This window comes from Embiotoca jacksoni, unplaced genomic scaffold (assembly GCF_022577435.1).
Source record: "Embiotoca jacksoni isolate LCO1_2020_lvr unplaced genomic scaffold, fEmbJac1.0.p SCAF_2, whole genome shotgun sequence".
NCBI classification, from domain to species: Eukaryota; Metazoa; Chordata; class Actinopteri; family Embiotocidae; genus Embiotoca; species Embiotoca jacksoni.
The window spans coordinates 19,974,485-19,988,998 of record NW_027185340.1 but is presented as its reverse complement, the minus strand read 5'-3'; the positions used below and the strand labels follow the sequence as shown (position 1 = coordinate 19,988,998).

At 39.8% G+C, this 14,514-nt stretch overlaps 19 non-coding genes across 19 annotated transcripts; all 19 read left to right on the top strand.

The window, feature by feature from the left end:
* The first annotated feature begins 546 nt into the window (after positions 1-546).
* LOC138201778 (5S ribosomal RNA) lies at positions 547-665 on the top strand. The gene has a single exon (XR_011178577.1). It is a non-coding gene; the product is annotated as a 5S ribosomal RNA (ribosomal RNA).
* Positions 666-1,131: 466 nt separating this feature from the next.
* Positions 1,132-1,250, top strand: LOC138201777 (5S ribosomal RNA). Its single transcript, XR_011178576.1, has one exon. It is a non-coding gene; the product is annotated as a 5S ribosomal RNA (ribosomal RNA).
* Positions 1,251-2,130: 880 nt separating this feature from the next.
* Positions 2,131-2,249, top strand: LOC138201776 (5S ribosomal RNA). The gene has a single exon (XR_011178575.1). It is a non-coding gene; the product is annotated as a 5S ribosomal RNA (ribosomal RNA).
* A 674-nt stretch (positions 2,250-2,923) lies between these two features.
* On the top strand, positions 2,924-3,042 carry LOC138201775 (5S ribosomal RNA). Its single transcript, XR_011178574.1, has one exon. It is a non-coding gene; the product is annotated as a 5S ribosomal RNA (ribosomal RNA).
* Positions 3,043-3,646: 604 nt separating this feature from the next.
* Positions 3,647-3,765, top strand: LOC138201742 (5S ribosomal RNA). The gene has a single exon (XR_011178542.1). It is a non-coding gene; the product is annotated as a 5S ribosomal RNA (ribosomal RNA).
* Positions 3,766-4,438: 673 nt separating this feature from the next.
* Positions 4,439-4,557, top strand: LOC138201740 (5S ribosomal RNA). The gene has a single exon (XR_011178541.1). It is a non-coding gene; the product is annotated as a 5S ribosomal RNA (ribosomal RNA).
* An 880-nt stretch (positions 4,558-5,437) lies between these two features.
* Positions 5,438-5,556, top strand: LOC138201774 (5S ribosomal RNA). The gene has a single exon (XR_011178573.1). It is a non-coding gene; the product is annotated as a 5S ribosomal RNA (ribosomal RNA).
* A 674-nt stretch (positions 5,557-6,230) lies between these two features.
* LOC138201739 (5S ribosomal RNA) lies at positions 6,231-6,349 on the top strand. Its single transcript, XR_011178540.1, has one exon. It is a non-coding gene; the product is annotated as a 5S ribosomal RNA (ribosomal RNA).
* A 604-nt stretch (positions 6,350-6,953) lies between these two features.
* On the top strand, positions 6,954-7,072 carry LOC138201738 (5S ribosomal RNA). The gene has a single exon (XR_011178539.1). It is a non-coding gene; the product is annotated as a 5S ribosomal RNA (ribosomal RNA).
* Positions 7,073-7,745: 673 nt separating this feature from the next.
* Positions 7,746-7,864, top strand: LOC138201737 (5S ribosomal RNA). Its single transcript, XR_011178538.1, has one exon. It is a non-coding gene; the product is annotated as a 5S ribosomal RNA (ribosomal RNA).
* Positions 7,865-8,606: 742 nt separating this feature from the next.
* On the top strand, positions 8,607-8,725 carry LOC138201773 (5S ribosomal RNA). Its single transcript, XR_011178572.1, has one exon. It is a non-coding gene; the product is annotated as a 5S ribosomal RNA (ribosomal RNA).
* A 604-nt stretch (positions 8,726-9,329) lies between these two features.
* Positions 9,330-9,448, top strand: LOC138201716 (5S ribosomal RNA). Its single transcript, XR_011178518.1, has one exon. It is a non-coding gene; the product is annotated as a 5S ribosomal RNA (ribosomal RNA).
* A 673-nt stretch (positions 9,449-10,121) lies between these two features.
* On the top strand, positions 10,122-10,240 carry LOC138201772 (5S ribosomal RNA). Its single transcript, XR_011178570.1, has one exon. It is a non-coding gene; the product is annotated as a 5S ribosomal RNA (ribosomal RNA).
* A 604-nt stretch (positions 10,241-10,844) lies between these two features.
* LOC138201771 (5S ribosomal RNA) lies at positions 10,845-10,963 on the top strand. The gene has a single exon (XR_011178569.1). It is a non-coding gene; the product is annotated as a 5S ribosomal RNA (ribosomal RNA).
* A 466-nt stretch (positions 10,964-11,429) lies between these two features.
* Positions 11,430-11,548, top strand: LOC138201769 (5S ribosomal RNA). The gene has a single exon (XR_011178567.1). It is a non-coding gene; the product is annotated as a 5S ribosomal RNA (ribosomal RNA).
* A 604-nt stretch (positions 11,549-12,152) lies between these two features.
* On the top strand, positions 12,153-12,271 carry LOC138201715 (5S ribosomal RNA). Its single transcript, XR_011178517.1, has one exon. It is a non-coding gene; the product is annotated as a 5S ribosomal RNA (ribosomal RNA).
* A 673-nt stretch (positions 12,272-12,944) lies between these two features.
* On the top strand, positions 12,945-13,063 carry LOC138201714 (5S ribosomal RNA). Its single transcript, XR_011178516.1, has one exon. It is a non-coding gene; the product is annotated as a 5S ribosomal RNA (ribosomal RNA).
* A 673-nt stretch (positions 13,064-13,736) lies between these two features.
* On the top strand, positions 13,737-13,855 carry LOC138201768 (5S ribosomal RNA). Its single transcript, XR_011178566.1, has one exon. It is a non-coding gene; the product is annotated as a 5S ribosomal RNA (ribosomal RNA).
* Positions 13,856-14,321: 466 nt separating this feature from the next.
* Positions 14,322-14,440, top strand: LOC138201767 (5S ribosomal RNA). Its single transcript, XR_011178565.1, has one exon. It is a non-coding gene; the product is annotated as a 5S ribosomal RNA (ribosomal RNA).
* Positions 14,441-14,514: the final 74 nt, after the last annotated feature.

The window sequence follows — 14,514 nt, the reverse complement described above, 5'->3', positions numbered from 1 at the left end:
CTTCTGCTACAACATCACATTCTCTGCTGTGACGTCATCACATTCTTTTACGTGACATCATCAGGTTCTCTTCTGCTACAACATCACACTGTCTGCTGTGACATCATCGCATTCTTTTATGTGACATCATCAGGTTCGCTTCTGCTACAACATCACATTCTCTGCTGTGACATCATCACATTCTTTTATGTGACTTCATCATGGTCGCTTCTGCTACAACATCACACTCTCTGCTGTGACATCATCACGTTCTTTTATGTGACATCATCAGGTTGTCTTCTATAACCACATTTTGGTGTATTTTTGATCAAATATTAAATAATATCAGAATTTCTTTCTTTTTTTACGAAGGATTTCTTTGTTTCAGTGTTATGTTCCTATAGGTTCCTCCGAAATGAACATGTTTTCAGTAATTTGATATGTTTTTGAAATGACTATCGAGTATCTGAAGATACAGAAGGATAAAAACAGATGTAAGATCCAGCCTGAAGTAAAGTTGTCTGTGTTTTGGTGTCTTTAAAAAGGTCCTTACAGCCTGTGATTGACGCTTACGGCCATACCACTCTGAACACGCCCGATCTCGTCTGATCTCGGAAGCTAAGCAGGGTCGGGCCTGGTTAGTACTTGGATGGGAGACCGCCTGGGAATACCAGGTGCTGTAAGCATTTTATTTTCACAATCTGTCAAAGATTTTATCTTATTTCCTCAGCAGGGGGCGCCACTCATTATTAACAAGAGCAAGACGTTTCACAAACACAGCAGTCAACAACTATTAACAGTTTCATCAGGTTGTCTTCTGCTACAACGTCACACTCTCTGCTGTGACATCATCACGTTCTTTTATGTGACATCATCAGGTTGTCTTCTATAACCACATTTTGGTGTATTTTTGATCAAATATTAAATAATATCAGAATTTCTTTGTTTTTTATTCAGGATGTTTTTGTTTCAGTGTTATGTTCCTATAGGTTCCTCCGAAATGAACATGTTTTCAGTAATTTGATATGTTTTTGAAATGACTATCGAGTATCTGAAGATACAGAAGGGTAAAAACAGATGTAAGATCCAGCCTGAAGAAAAGTTGTCTGTGTTTTGGCGTCTTTAAAAAGGTCCTTACAGCCTGTGATTGTCGCTTACGGCCATACCACTCTGAACACGCCCGATCTCGTCTGATCTCGGAAGCTAAGCAGGGTCGGGCCTGGTTAGTACTTGGATGGGAGACCGCCTGGGAATACCAGGTGCTGTAAGCATTTTATTTTCACAATCTGTCAAAGATTTTATCTTATTTCCTCAGCAGGGGGCGCCACTCATTATTTACAAGAGCAAGACGTTTCACAAACACAGCAGTCAACAACTATGACAGTTTCATCAGGTTGTCTTCTGCTACAACATCACATTCTCTGCTGTGACGTCATCACATTCTTTTATGTGACATCATCAGGTTCTCTTCTGCTACAACATCACATTCTCTGCTGTGACATCATCACATTCTTTTATGTGACTTCATCATGGTCGCTTCTGCTACAACATCACACTCTCTGCTGTGACATCATCACGTTCTTTTATGTGACATCATCAGGTTCGCTTCTGCTACAACATCACATTCTCTGCTGTGACGTCATCACATTCTTTTATGTGACATCATCAGGTTCTCTTCTGCTACAACATCACACTGTCTGCTGTGACATCATCGCATTCTTTTATGTGACATCATCAGGTTCGCTTCTGCTATAACATCACATTCTCTGCTGTGACATCATCACATTCTTTTATGTGACTTCATCATGGTCGCTTCTGCTACAACATCACACTCTCTGCTGTGACATCATCACGTTCTTTTATGTGACATCATCAGGTTGTCTTCTATAACCACATTTTGGTGTATTTTTGATCAAATATTAAATAATATCAGAATTTCTTTCTTTTTTTATTCAGGATGTTTTTGTTTCAGTGTTATGTTCCTATAGGTTCCTCCGAAATGAACATGTTTTCAGTAATTTGATATGTTTTTGAAATGACTATCGAGTATCTGAAGATACAGAAGGATAAAAACAGATGTAAGATCCAGCCTGAAGAAAAGTTGTCTGTGTTTTGGCGTCTTTAAAAAGGTCCTTACAGCCTGTGATTGTCGCTTACGGCCATACCACTCTGAACACGCCCGATCTCGTCTGATCTCGGAAGCTAAGCAGGGTCGGGCCTGGTTAGTACTTGGATGGGAGACCGCCTGGGAATACCAGGTGCTGTAAGCATTTTATTTTCACAATCTGTCAAAGATTTTATCTTATTTCCTCAGCAGGGGGCGCCACTCATTATTTACAAGAGCAAGACGTTTCACAAACACAGCAGTCAACACCTATGACAGTTTCATCAGGTTGTCTTCTGCTACAACATCACATTCTCTGCTGTGACGTCATCACATTCTTTTATGTGACATCATGAGGTTCTCTTCTGCTACAACATCACACTGTCTGCCTGTGACATCATCGCATTCTTTTATGTGACATCATCAGGTTCGCTTCTGCTACAACATCACATTCTCTGCTGTGACATCATCACATTCTTTTATGTGACATCATCATGGTCGCTTCTGCTACAACATCACACTCTCTGCTGTGACATCATCACGTTCTTTTATGTGACATCATCAGGTTGTCTTCTATAAACACATTTTGGTGTATTTTTGATCAAATATTAAATAATATCAGAATTTCTTTCTTTTTTTACGAAGGATTTCTTTGTTTCAGTGTTATGTTCCTATAGGTTCCTCCGAAATGAACATGTTTTCAGTAATTTGATATGTTTTTGAAATGACTATCGAGTATCTGAAGATACAGAAGGGTAAAAACAGATGTAAGATCCAGCCTGAAGAAAAGTTGTCTGTGTTTTGGCGTCTTTAAAAAGGTCCTTACAGCCTGTGATTATCGCTTACGGCCATACCACTCTGAACACGCCCGATCTCGTCTGATCTCGGAAGCTAAGCAGGGTCGGGCCTGGTTAGTACTTGGATGGGAGACCGCCTGGGAATACCAGGTGCTGTAAGCATTTTATTTTCACAATCTGTCAAAGATTTTATCTTATTTCCTCAGCAGGGGGCGCCACTCATTATTTACAAGAGCAAGACGTTTCACAAACACAGCAGTCAACAACTATGACAGTTTCATCAGGTTGTCTTCTGCTACAACATCACATTCTCTGCTGTGACGTCATCACATTCTTTTATGTGACATCATCAGGTTCTCTTCTGCTACAACATCACATTCTCTTCTGTGACATCATCACATTCTTTTATGTGACTTCATCATGGTCGCTTCTGCTACAACATCACACTCTCTGCTGTGACATCATCACGTTCTTTTATGTGACATCATCAGGTTGTCTTCTATAAACACATTTTGGTGTATTTTTGATCAAATATTAAATAATATCAGAATTTCTTTCTTTTTTTACGAAGGATTTCTTTGTTTCAGTGTTATGTTCCTATAGGTTCCTCCGAAATGAACATGTTTTCAGTAATTTGATATGTTTTTGAAATGACTATCGAGTATCTGAAGATACAGAAAGGTAAAAACAGATGTAAGATCCAGCCTGAAGAAAAGTTGTCTGTGTTTTGGCGTCTTTAAAAAGGTCCTTACAGCCTGTGATTGTCGCTTACGGCCATACCACTCTGAACACGCCCGATCTCGTCTGATCTCGGAAGCTTAGCAGGGTCGGGCCTGGTTAGTACTTGGATGGGAGACCGCCTGGGAATACCAGGTGCTGTAAGCATTTTATTTTCACAATCTGTCAAAGATTTTATCTTATTTCCTCAGCAGGGGGCGCCACTCATTATTTACAAGAGCAAGACGTTTTACAAACACAGCAGTCTACACCTATGACAGTTTCATCAGGTTGTCTTCTGCTACAACATCACATTCTCTGCTGTGACGTCATCACATTCTTTTATGTGACATCATCAGGTTCTCTTCTGCTACAACATCACACTGTCTGCTGTGACATCATCGCATTCTTTTATGTGACATCATCAGGTTCGCTTCTGCTACAACATCACATTCTCTGCTGTGACATCATCACATTCTTTTATGTGACTTCATCATGGTCGCTTCTGCTACAACATCACACTCTCTGCTGTGACATCATCACGTTCTTTTATGTGACATCATCAGGTTGTCTTCTATAACCACATTTTGGTGTATTTTTGATCAAATATTAAATAATATCAGAATTTCTTTCTTTTTTTACGAAGGATTTCTTTGTTTCAGTGTTATGTTCCTATAGGTTCCTCCGAAATGAACATGTTTTCAGTAATTTGATATGTTTTTGAAATGACTATCGAGTATCTGAAGATACAGAAGGATAAAAACAGATGTAAGATCCAGCCTGAAGAAAAGTTGTCTGTGTTTTGGCGTCTTTAAAAAGGTCCTTACATCCTGTGATTGTCGCTTACGGCCATACCACTCTGAACACGCCCGATCTCGTCTGATCTCGGAAGCTTAGCAGGGTCGGGCCTGGTTAGTACTTGGATGGGAGACCGCCTGGGAATACCAGGTGCTGTAAGCATTTTATTTTCACAATCTGTCAAAGATTTTATCTTATTTCCTCAGCAGGGGGCGCCACTCATTATTTACAAGAGCAAGACGTTTCACAAACACAGCAGTCAACAACTATGACAGTTTCATCAGGTTGTCTTCTGCTACAACATCACATTCTCTGCTGTGACGTCATCACATTCTTTTATGTGACATCATCAGGTTCTCTTCTGCTACAACATCACATTCTCTGCTGTGACATCATCACATTCTTTTATGTGACTTCATCATGGTCGCTTCTGCTACAACATCACACTCTCTGCTGTGACATCATCACGTTCTTTTATGTGACATCATCAGGTTCGCTTCTGCTACAACATCACATTCTCTGCTGTGACGTCATCACATTCTTTTATGTGACATCATCAGGTTCTCTTCTGCTACAACATCACACTGTCTGCTGTGACATCATCGCATTCTTTTATGTGACATCATCAGGTTCGCTTCTGCTATAACATCACATTCTCTGCTGTGACATCATCACATTCTTTTATGTGACTTCATCATGGTCGCTTCTGCTACAACATGACACTCTCTGCTGTGACATCATCACGTTCTTTTATGTGACATCATCAGGTTGTCTTCTATAACCACATTTTGGTGTATTTTTGATCAAATATTAAATAATATCAGAATTTCTTTCTTTTTTTATTCAGGATGTTTTTGTTTCAGTGTTATGTTCCTATAGGTTCCTCCGAAATGAACATGTTTTCAGTAATTTGATATGTTTTTGAAATGACTATCGAGTATCTGAAGATACAGAAGGATAAAAACAGATGTAAGATCCAGCCTGAAGAAAAGTTGTCTGTGTTTTGGCGTCTTTAAAAAGGTCCTTACAGCCTGTGATTGTCGCTTACGGCCATACCACTCTGAACACGCCCGATCTCGTCTGATCTCGGAAGCTAAGCAGGGTCGGGCCTGGTTAGTACTTGGATGGGAGACCGCCTGGGAATACCAGGTGCTGTAAGCATTTTATTTTCACAATCTGTCAAAGATTTTATCTTATTTCCTCAGCAGGGGGCGCCACTCATTATTTACAAGAGCAAGACGTTTCACAAACACAGCAGTCAACACCTATGACAGTTTCATCAGGTTGTCTTCTGCTACAACATCACATTCTCTGCTGTGACGTCATCACATTCTTTTATGTGACATCATGAGGTTCTCTTCTGCTACAACATCACACTGTCTGCCTGTGACATCATCGCATTCTTTTATGTGACATCATCAGGTTCGCTTCTGCTACAACATCACATTCTCTGCTGTGACATCATCACATTCTTTTATGTGACATCATCATGGTCGCTTCTGCTACAACATCACACTCTCTGCTGTGACATCATCACGTTCTTTTATGTGACATCATCAGGTTGTCTTCTATAAACACATTTTGGTGTATTTTTGATCAAATATTAAATAATATCAGAATTTCTTTCTTTTTTTACGAAGGATTTCTTTGTTTCAGTGTTATGTTCCTATAGGTTCCTCCGAAATGAACATGTTTTCAGTAATTTGATATGTTTTTGAAATGACTATCGAGTATCTGAAGATACAGAAGGGTAAAAACAGATGTAAGATCCAGCCTGAAGAAAAGTTGTCTGTGTTTTGGCGTCTTTAAAAAGGTCCTTACAGCCTGTGATTGTCGCTTACGGCCATACCACTCTGAACACGCCCGATCTCGTCTGATCTCGGAAGCTTAGCAGGGTCGGGCCTGGTTAGTACTTGGATGGGAGACCGCCTGGGAATACCAGGTGCTGTAAGCATTTTATTTTCACAATCTGTCAAAGATTTTATCTTATTTCCTCAGCAGGGGGCGCCACTCATTATTTACAAGAGCAAGACGTTTCACAAACACAGCAGTCAACAACTATGACAGTTTCATCAGGTTGTCTTCTGCTACAACATCACATTCTCTGCTGTGACGTCATCACATTCTTTTATGTGACATCATCAGGTTCTCTTCTGCTACAACATCACATTCTCTTCTGTGACATCATCACATTCTTTTATGTGACTTCATCATGGTCGCTTCTGCTACAACATCACACTCTCTGCTGTGACATCATCACGTTCTTTTATGTGACATCATCAGGTTGTCTTCTATAAACACATTTTGGTGTATTTTTGATCAAATATTAAATAATATCAGAATTTCTTTCTTTTTTTACGAAGGATTTCTTTGTTTCAGTGTTATGTTCCTATAGGTTCCTCCGAAATGAACATGTTTTCAGTAATTTGATATGTTTTTGAAATGACTATCGAGTATCTGAAGATACAGAAAGGTAAAAACAGATGTAAGATCCAGCCTGAAGAAAAGTTGTCTGTGTTTTGGCGTCTTTAAAAAGGTCCTTACAGCCTGTGATTGTCGCTTACGGCCATACCACTCTGAACACGCCCGATCTCGTCTGATCTCGGAAGCTTAGCAGGGTCGGGCCTGGTTAGTACTTGGATGGGAGACCGCCTGGGAATACCAGGTGCTGTAAGCATTTTATTTTCACAATCTGTCAAAGATTTTATCTTATTTCCTCAGCAGGGGGCGCCACTCATTATTTACAAGAGCAAGACGTTTTACAAACACAGCAGTCAACACCTATGACAGTTTCATCAGGTTGTCTTCTGCTACAACATCACATTCTCTGCTGTGACGTCATCACATTCTTTTATGTGACATCATCAGGTTCTCTTCTGCTACAACATCACACTGTCTGCTGTGACATCATCGCATTCTTTTATGTGACATCATCAGGTTCGCTTCTGCTACAACATCACATTCTCTGCTGTGACATCATCACATTCTTTTATGTGACTTCATCATGGTCGCTTCTGCTACAACATCACACTCTCTGCTGTGACATCATCACGTTCTTTTATGTGACATCATCAGGTTGTCTTCTATAAACACATTTTGGTGTATTTTTGATCAAATATTAAATAATATCAGAATTTCTTTCTTTTTTTACGAAGGATTTCTTTGTTTCAGTGTTATGTTCCTATAGGTTCCTCCGAAATGAACATGTTTTCAGTAATTTGATATGTTTTTGAAATGACTATCGAGTATCTGAAGATACAGAAAGGTAAAAACAGATGTAAGATCCAGCCTGAAGAAAAGTTGTCTGTGTTTTGGCGTCTTTAAAAAGGTCCTTACAGCCTGTGATTGTCGCTTACGGCCATACCACTCTGAACACGCCCGATCTCGTCTGATCTCGGAAGCTTAGCAGGGTCGGGCCTGGTTAGTACTTGGATGGGAGACCGCCTGGGAATACCAGGTGCTGTAAGCATTTTATTTTCACAATCTGTCAAAGATTTTATCTTATTTCCTCAGCAGGGGGCGCCACTCATTATTTACAAGAGCAAGACGTTTTACAAACACAGCAGTCTACACCTATGACAGTTTCATCAGGTTGTCTTCTGCTACAACATCACATTCTCTGCTGTGACGTCATCACATTCTTTTATGTGACATCATCAGGTTCTCTTCTGCTACAACATCACACTGTCTGCTGTGACATCATCGCATTCTTTTATGTGACATCATCAGGTTCTCTTCTGCTACAACATCACATTCTCTGCTGTGACGTCATCACATTCTTTTATGTGACATCATCAGGTTCTCTTCTGCTACAACATCACACTGTCTGCTGTGACATCATCGCATTCTTTTATGTGACATCATCAGGTTCTCTTCTGCTACAACATCACATTCTCTGCTGTGACATCATCACGTTCTTTTATGTGACATCATCAGGTTGTCTTCTATAACCACATTTTGGTGTATTTTTGATCAAATATTAAATAATATCAGAATTTCTTTCTTTTTTTACGAAGGATTTCTTTGTTTCAGTGTTATGTTCCTATAGGTTCCTCCGAAATGAACATGTTTTCAGTAATTTGATATGTTTTTGAAATGACTATCGAGTATCTGAAGATACAGAAGGATAAAAACAGATGTAAGATCCAGCCTGAAGAAAAGTTGTCTGTGTTTTGGTGTCTTTAAAAAGGTCCTTACAGCCTGTGATTGTCGCTTACGGCCATACCACTCTGAACACGCCCGATCTCGTCTGATCTCGGAAGCTAAGCAGGGTCGGGCCTGGTTAGTACTTGGATGGGAGACCGCCTGGGAATACCAGGTGCTGTAAGCATTTTATTTTCACAATCTGTCAAAGATTTTATCTTATTTCCTCAGCAGGGGGCGCCACTCATTATTTACAAGAGCAAGACGTTTCACAAACACAGCAGTCAACACCTATGACAGTTTCATCAGGTTGTCTTCTGCTACAACATCACATTCTCTGCTGTGACGTCATCACATTCTTTTATGTGACATCATCAGGTTCTCTTCTGCTACAACATCACATTCTCTGCTGTGACATCATCACATTCTTTTACGTGACTTCATCATGGTCGCTTCTGCTACAACATCACACTCTCTGCTGTGACATCATCACGTTCTTTTATGTGACATCATCAGGTTGTCTTCTATAACCACATTTTGGTGTATTTTTGATCAAATATTAAATAATATCAGAATTTCTTTCTTTTTTTACGAAGGATTTCTTTGTTTCAGTGTTATGTTCCTATAGGTTCCTCCGAAATGAACATGTTTTCAGTAATTTGATATGTTTTTGAAATGACTATCGAGTATCTGAAGATACAGAAGGATAAAAACAGATGTAAGATCCAGCCTGAAGAAAAGTTGTCTGTGTTTTGGCGTCTTTAAAAAGGTCCTTACAGCCTGTGATTGTCGCTTACGGCCATACCACTCTGAACAAGCCCGATCTCGTCTGATCTCGGAAGCTAAGCAGGGTCGGGCCTGGTTAGTACTTGGATGGGAGACCGCCTGGGAATACCAGGTGCTGTAAGCATTTTATTTTCACAATCTGTCAAAGATTTTATCTTATTTCCTCAGCAGGGGGCGCCACTCATTATTTACAAGAGCAAGACGTTTCACAAACACAGCAGTCAACACCTATGACAGTTTCATCAGGTTGTCTTCTGCTACAACATCACATTCTCTGCTGTGACGTCATCACATTCTTTTACGTGACATCATGAGGTTCTCTTCTGCTACAACATCACACTGTCTGCTGTGACATCATCGCATTCTTTTATGTGACATCATCAGGTTCGCTTCTGCTACAACATCACATTCTCTGCTGTGACATCATCACATTCTTTTATGTGACTTCATCATGGTCGCTTCTGCTACAACATCACACTCTCTGCTGTGACATCATCACGTTCTTTTATGTGACATCATCAGGTTGTCTTCTATAACCACATTTTGGTGTATTTTTGATCAAATATTAAATAATATCAGAATTTCTTTCTTTTTTTACGAAGGATTTCTTTGTTTCAGTGTTATGTTCCTATAGGTTCCTCCGAAATGAACATGTTTTCAGTAATTTGATATGTTTTTGAAATGACTATCGAGTATCTGAAGATACAGAAGGATAAAAACAGATGTAAGATCCAGCCTGAAGAAAAGTTGTCTGTGTTTTGGCGTCTTTAAAAAGGTCCTTACAGCCTGAGATTGTCGCTTACGGCCATACCACTCTGAACACGCCCGATCTCGTCTGATCTCGGAAGCTAAGCAGGGTCGGGCCTGGTTAGTACTTGGATGGGAGACCGCCTGGGAATACCAGGTGCTGTAAGCATTTTATTTTCACAATCTGTCAAAGATTTTATCTTATTTCCTCAGCAGGGGGCGCCACTCATTATTTACAAGAGCAAGACGTTTCACAAACACAGCAGTCAACAACTATGACAGTTTCATCAGGTTGTCTTCTGCTACAACATCACATTCTCTGCTGTGACGTCATCACATTCTTTTATGTGACATCATCAGGTTCTCTTCTGCTACAACATCACATTCTCTTCTGTGACATCATCACATTCTTTTATGTGACTTCATCATGGTTGCTTCTGCTACAACATCACACTCTCTGCTGTGACATCATCACGTTCTTTTATGTGACATCATCAGGTTGTCTTCTATAACCACATTTTGGTGTATTTTTGATCAAATATTAAATAATATCAGAATTTCTTTCTTTTTTTATTCAGGATGTTTTTGTTTCAGTGTTATGTTCCTATAGGTTCCTCCGAAATGAACATGTTTTCAGTAATTTGATATGTTTTTGAAATGACTATCGAGTATCTGAAGATACAGAAGGATAAAAACAGATGTAAGATCCAGCCTGAAGAAAAGTTGTCTGTGTTTTGGTGTCTTTAAAAAGGTCCTTACAGCCTGTGATTGTCGCTTACGGCCATACCACTCTGAACACGCCCGATCTCGTCTGATCTCGGAAGCTAAGCAGGGTCGGGCCTGGTTAGTACTTGGATGGGAGACCGCCTGGGAATACCAGGTGCTGTAAGCATTTTATTTTCACAATCTGTCAAAGATTTTATCTTATTTCCTCAGCAGGGGGCGCCACTCATTATTTACAAGAGTAAGACGTTTCACAAACACAGCAGTCAACACCTATGACAGTTTCATCAGGTTGTCTTCTGCTACAACATCACATTCTCTGCTGTGACGTCATCACATTCTTTTATGTGACATCATCAGGTTGTCTTCTATAACCACATTTTGGTGTATTTTTGATCAAATATTAAATAATATCAGAATTTCTTTCTTTTTTTATTCAGGATGTTTTTGTTTCAGTGTTATGTTCCTATAGGTTCCTCCGAAATGAACATGTTTTCAGTAATTTGATATGTTTTTGAAATGACTATCGAGTATCTGAAGATACAGAAGGATAAAAACAGATGTAAGATCCAGCCTGAAGAAAAGTTGTCTGTGTTTTGGTGTCTTTAAAAAGGTCCTTACAGCCTGTGATTGTCGCTTACGGCCATACCACTCTGAACACGCCCGATCTCGTCTGATCTCGGAAGCTAAGCAGGGTCGGGCCTGGTTAGTACTTGGATGGGAGACCGCCTGGGAATACCAGGTGCTGTAAGCATTTTATTTTCACAATCTGTCAAAGATTTTATCTTATTTCCTCAGCAGGGGGCGCCACTCATTATTTACAAGAGCAAGACGTTTCACAAACACAGCAGTCAACACCTATGACAGTTTCATCAGGTTGTCTTCTGCTACAACATCACATTCTCTGCTGTGACGTCATCACATTCTTTTATGTGACATCATCAGGTTCTCTTCTGCTACAACATCACATTCTCTGCTGTGACATCATCACATTCTTTTATGTGACTTCATCATGGTCGCTTCTGCTACAACATCACACTCTCTGCTGTGACATCATCACGTTCTTTTATGTGACATCATCAGGTTGTCTTCTATAACCACATTTTGGTGTATTTTTGATCAAATATTAAATAATATCAGAATTTCTTTCTTTTTTTACGAAGGATTTCTTTGTTTCAGTGTTATGTTCCTATAGGTTCCTCCGAAATGAACATGTTTTCAGTAATTTGATATGTTTTTGAAATGACTATCGAGTATCTGAAGATACAGAAGGATAAAAACAGATGTAAGATCCAGCCTGAAGAAAAGTTGTCTGTGTTTTGGCGTCTTTAAAAAGGTCCTTACAGCCTGTGATTGTCGCTTACGGCCATACCACTCTGAACAAGCCCGATCTCGTCTGATCTCGGAAGCTAAGCAGGGTCGGGCCTGGTTAGTACTTGGATGGGAGACCGCCTGGGAATACCAGGTGCTGTAAGCATTTTATTTTCACAATCTGTCAAAGATTTTATCTTATTTCCTCAGCAGGGGGCGCCACTCATTATTTACAAGAGCAAGACGTTTCACAAACACAGCAGTCAACACCTATGACAGTTTCATCAGGTTGTCTTCTGCTACAACATCACATTCTCTGCTGTGACGTCATCACATTCTTTTACGTGACATCATGAGGTTCTCTTCTGCTACAACATCACACTGTCTGCTGTGACATCATCGCATTCTTTTATGTGACATCATCAGGTTCGCTTCTGCTACAACATCACATTCTCTGCTGTGACATCATCACATTCTTTTATGTGACTTCATCATGGTCGCTTCTGCTACAACATCACACTCTCTGCTGTGACATCATCACGTTCTTTTATGTGACATCATCAGGTTGTCTTCTATAACCACATTTTGGTGTATTTTTGATCAAATATTAAATAATATCAGAATTTCTTTCTTTTTTTATTCAGGATGTTTTTGTTTCAGTGTTATGTTCCTATAGGTTCCTCCGAAATGAACATGTTTTCAGTAATTTGATATGTTTTTGAAATGACTATCGAGTATCTGAAGATACAGAAGGATAAAAACAGATGTAAGATCCAGCCTGAAGAAAAGTTGTCTGTGTTTTGGCGTCTTTAAAAAGGTCCTTACAGCCTGAGATTGTCGCTTACGGCCATACCACTCTGAACACGCCCGATCTCGTCTGATCTCGGAAGCTAAGCAGGATCGGGCCTGGTTAGTACTTGGATGGGAGACCGCCTGGGAATACCAGGTGCTGTAAGCATTTTATTTTCACAATCTGTCAAAGATTTTATCTTATTTCCTCAGCAGGGGGCGCCACTCATTATTTACAAGAGTAAGACGTTTCACAAACACAGCAGTCAACACCTATGACAGTTTCATCAGGTTGTCTTCTGCTACAACATCACATTCTCTGCTGTGACGTCATCACATTCTTTTATGTGACATCATCAGGTTCTCTTCTGCTACAACATCACACTGTCTGCTGTGACATCATCGCATTCTTTTATGTGACATCATCAGGTTCGCTTCTGCTACAACATCACATTCTCTGCTGTGACATCATCACATTCTTTTATGTGACTTCATCATGGTCGCTTCTGCTACAACATCACACTCTCTGCTGTGACATCATCACGTTCTTTTATGTGACATCATCAGGTTGTCTTCTATAACCACATTTTGGTGTATTTTTGATCAAATATTAAATAATATCAGAATTTCTTTCTTTTTTTACGAAGGATTTCTTTGTTTCAGTGTTATGTTCCTATAGGTTCCTCCGAAATGAACATGTTTTCAGTAATTTGATATGTTTTTGAAATGACTATCGAGTATCTGAAGATACAGAAGGATAAAAACAGATGTAAGATCCAGCCTGAAGTAAAGTTGTCTGTGTTTTGGTGTCTTTAAAAAGGTCCTTACAGCCTGTGATTGACGCTTACGGCCATACCACTCTGAACACGCCCGATCTCGTCTGATCTCGGAAGCTAAGCAGGGTCGGGCCTGGTTAGTACTTGGATGGGAGACCGCCTGGGAATACCAGGTGCTGTAAGCATTTTATTTTCACAATCTGTCAAAGATTTTATCTTATTTCCTCAGCAGGGGGCGCCACTCATTATTAACAAGAGCAAGACGTTTCACAAACACAGCAGTCAACAACTATTAACAGTTTCATCAGGTTGTCTTCTGCTACAACGTCACACTCTCTGCTGTGACATCATCACGTTCTTTTATGTGACATCATCAGGTTGTCTTCTATAACCACATTTTGGTGTATTTTTGATCAAATATTAAATAATATCAGAATTTCTTTGTTTTTTATTCAGGATGTTTTTGTTTCAGTGTTATGTTCCTATAGGTTCCTCCGAAATGAACATGTTTTCAGTAATTTGATATGTTTTTGAAATGACTATCGAGTATCTGAAGATACAGAAGGGTAAAAACAGATGTAAGATCCAGCCTGAAGAAAAGTTGTCTGTGTTTTGGCGTCTTTAAAAAGGTCCTTACAGCCTGTGATCGTCGCTTACGGCCATACCACTCTGAACACGCCCGATCTCGTCTGATCTCGGAAGCTAAGCAGGGTCGGGCCTGGTTAGTACTTGGATGGGAGACCGCCTGGGAATACCAGGTGCTGTAAGCATTTTATTTTCACAATCTGTCAAAGATTTTATCTTATTTCCTCAGCAGGGGGCGCCACTCATTATTTACAAGAGC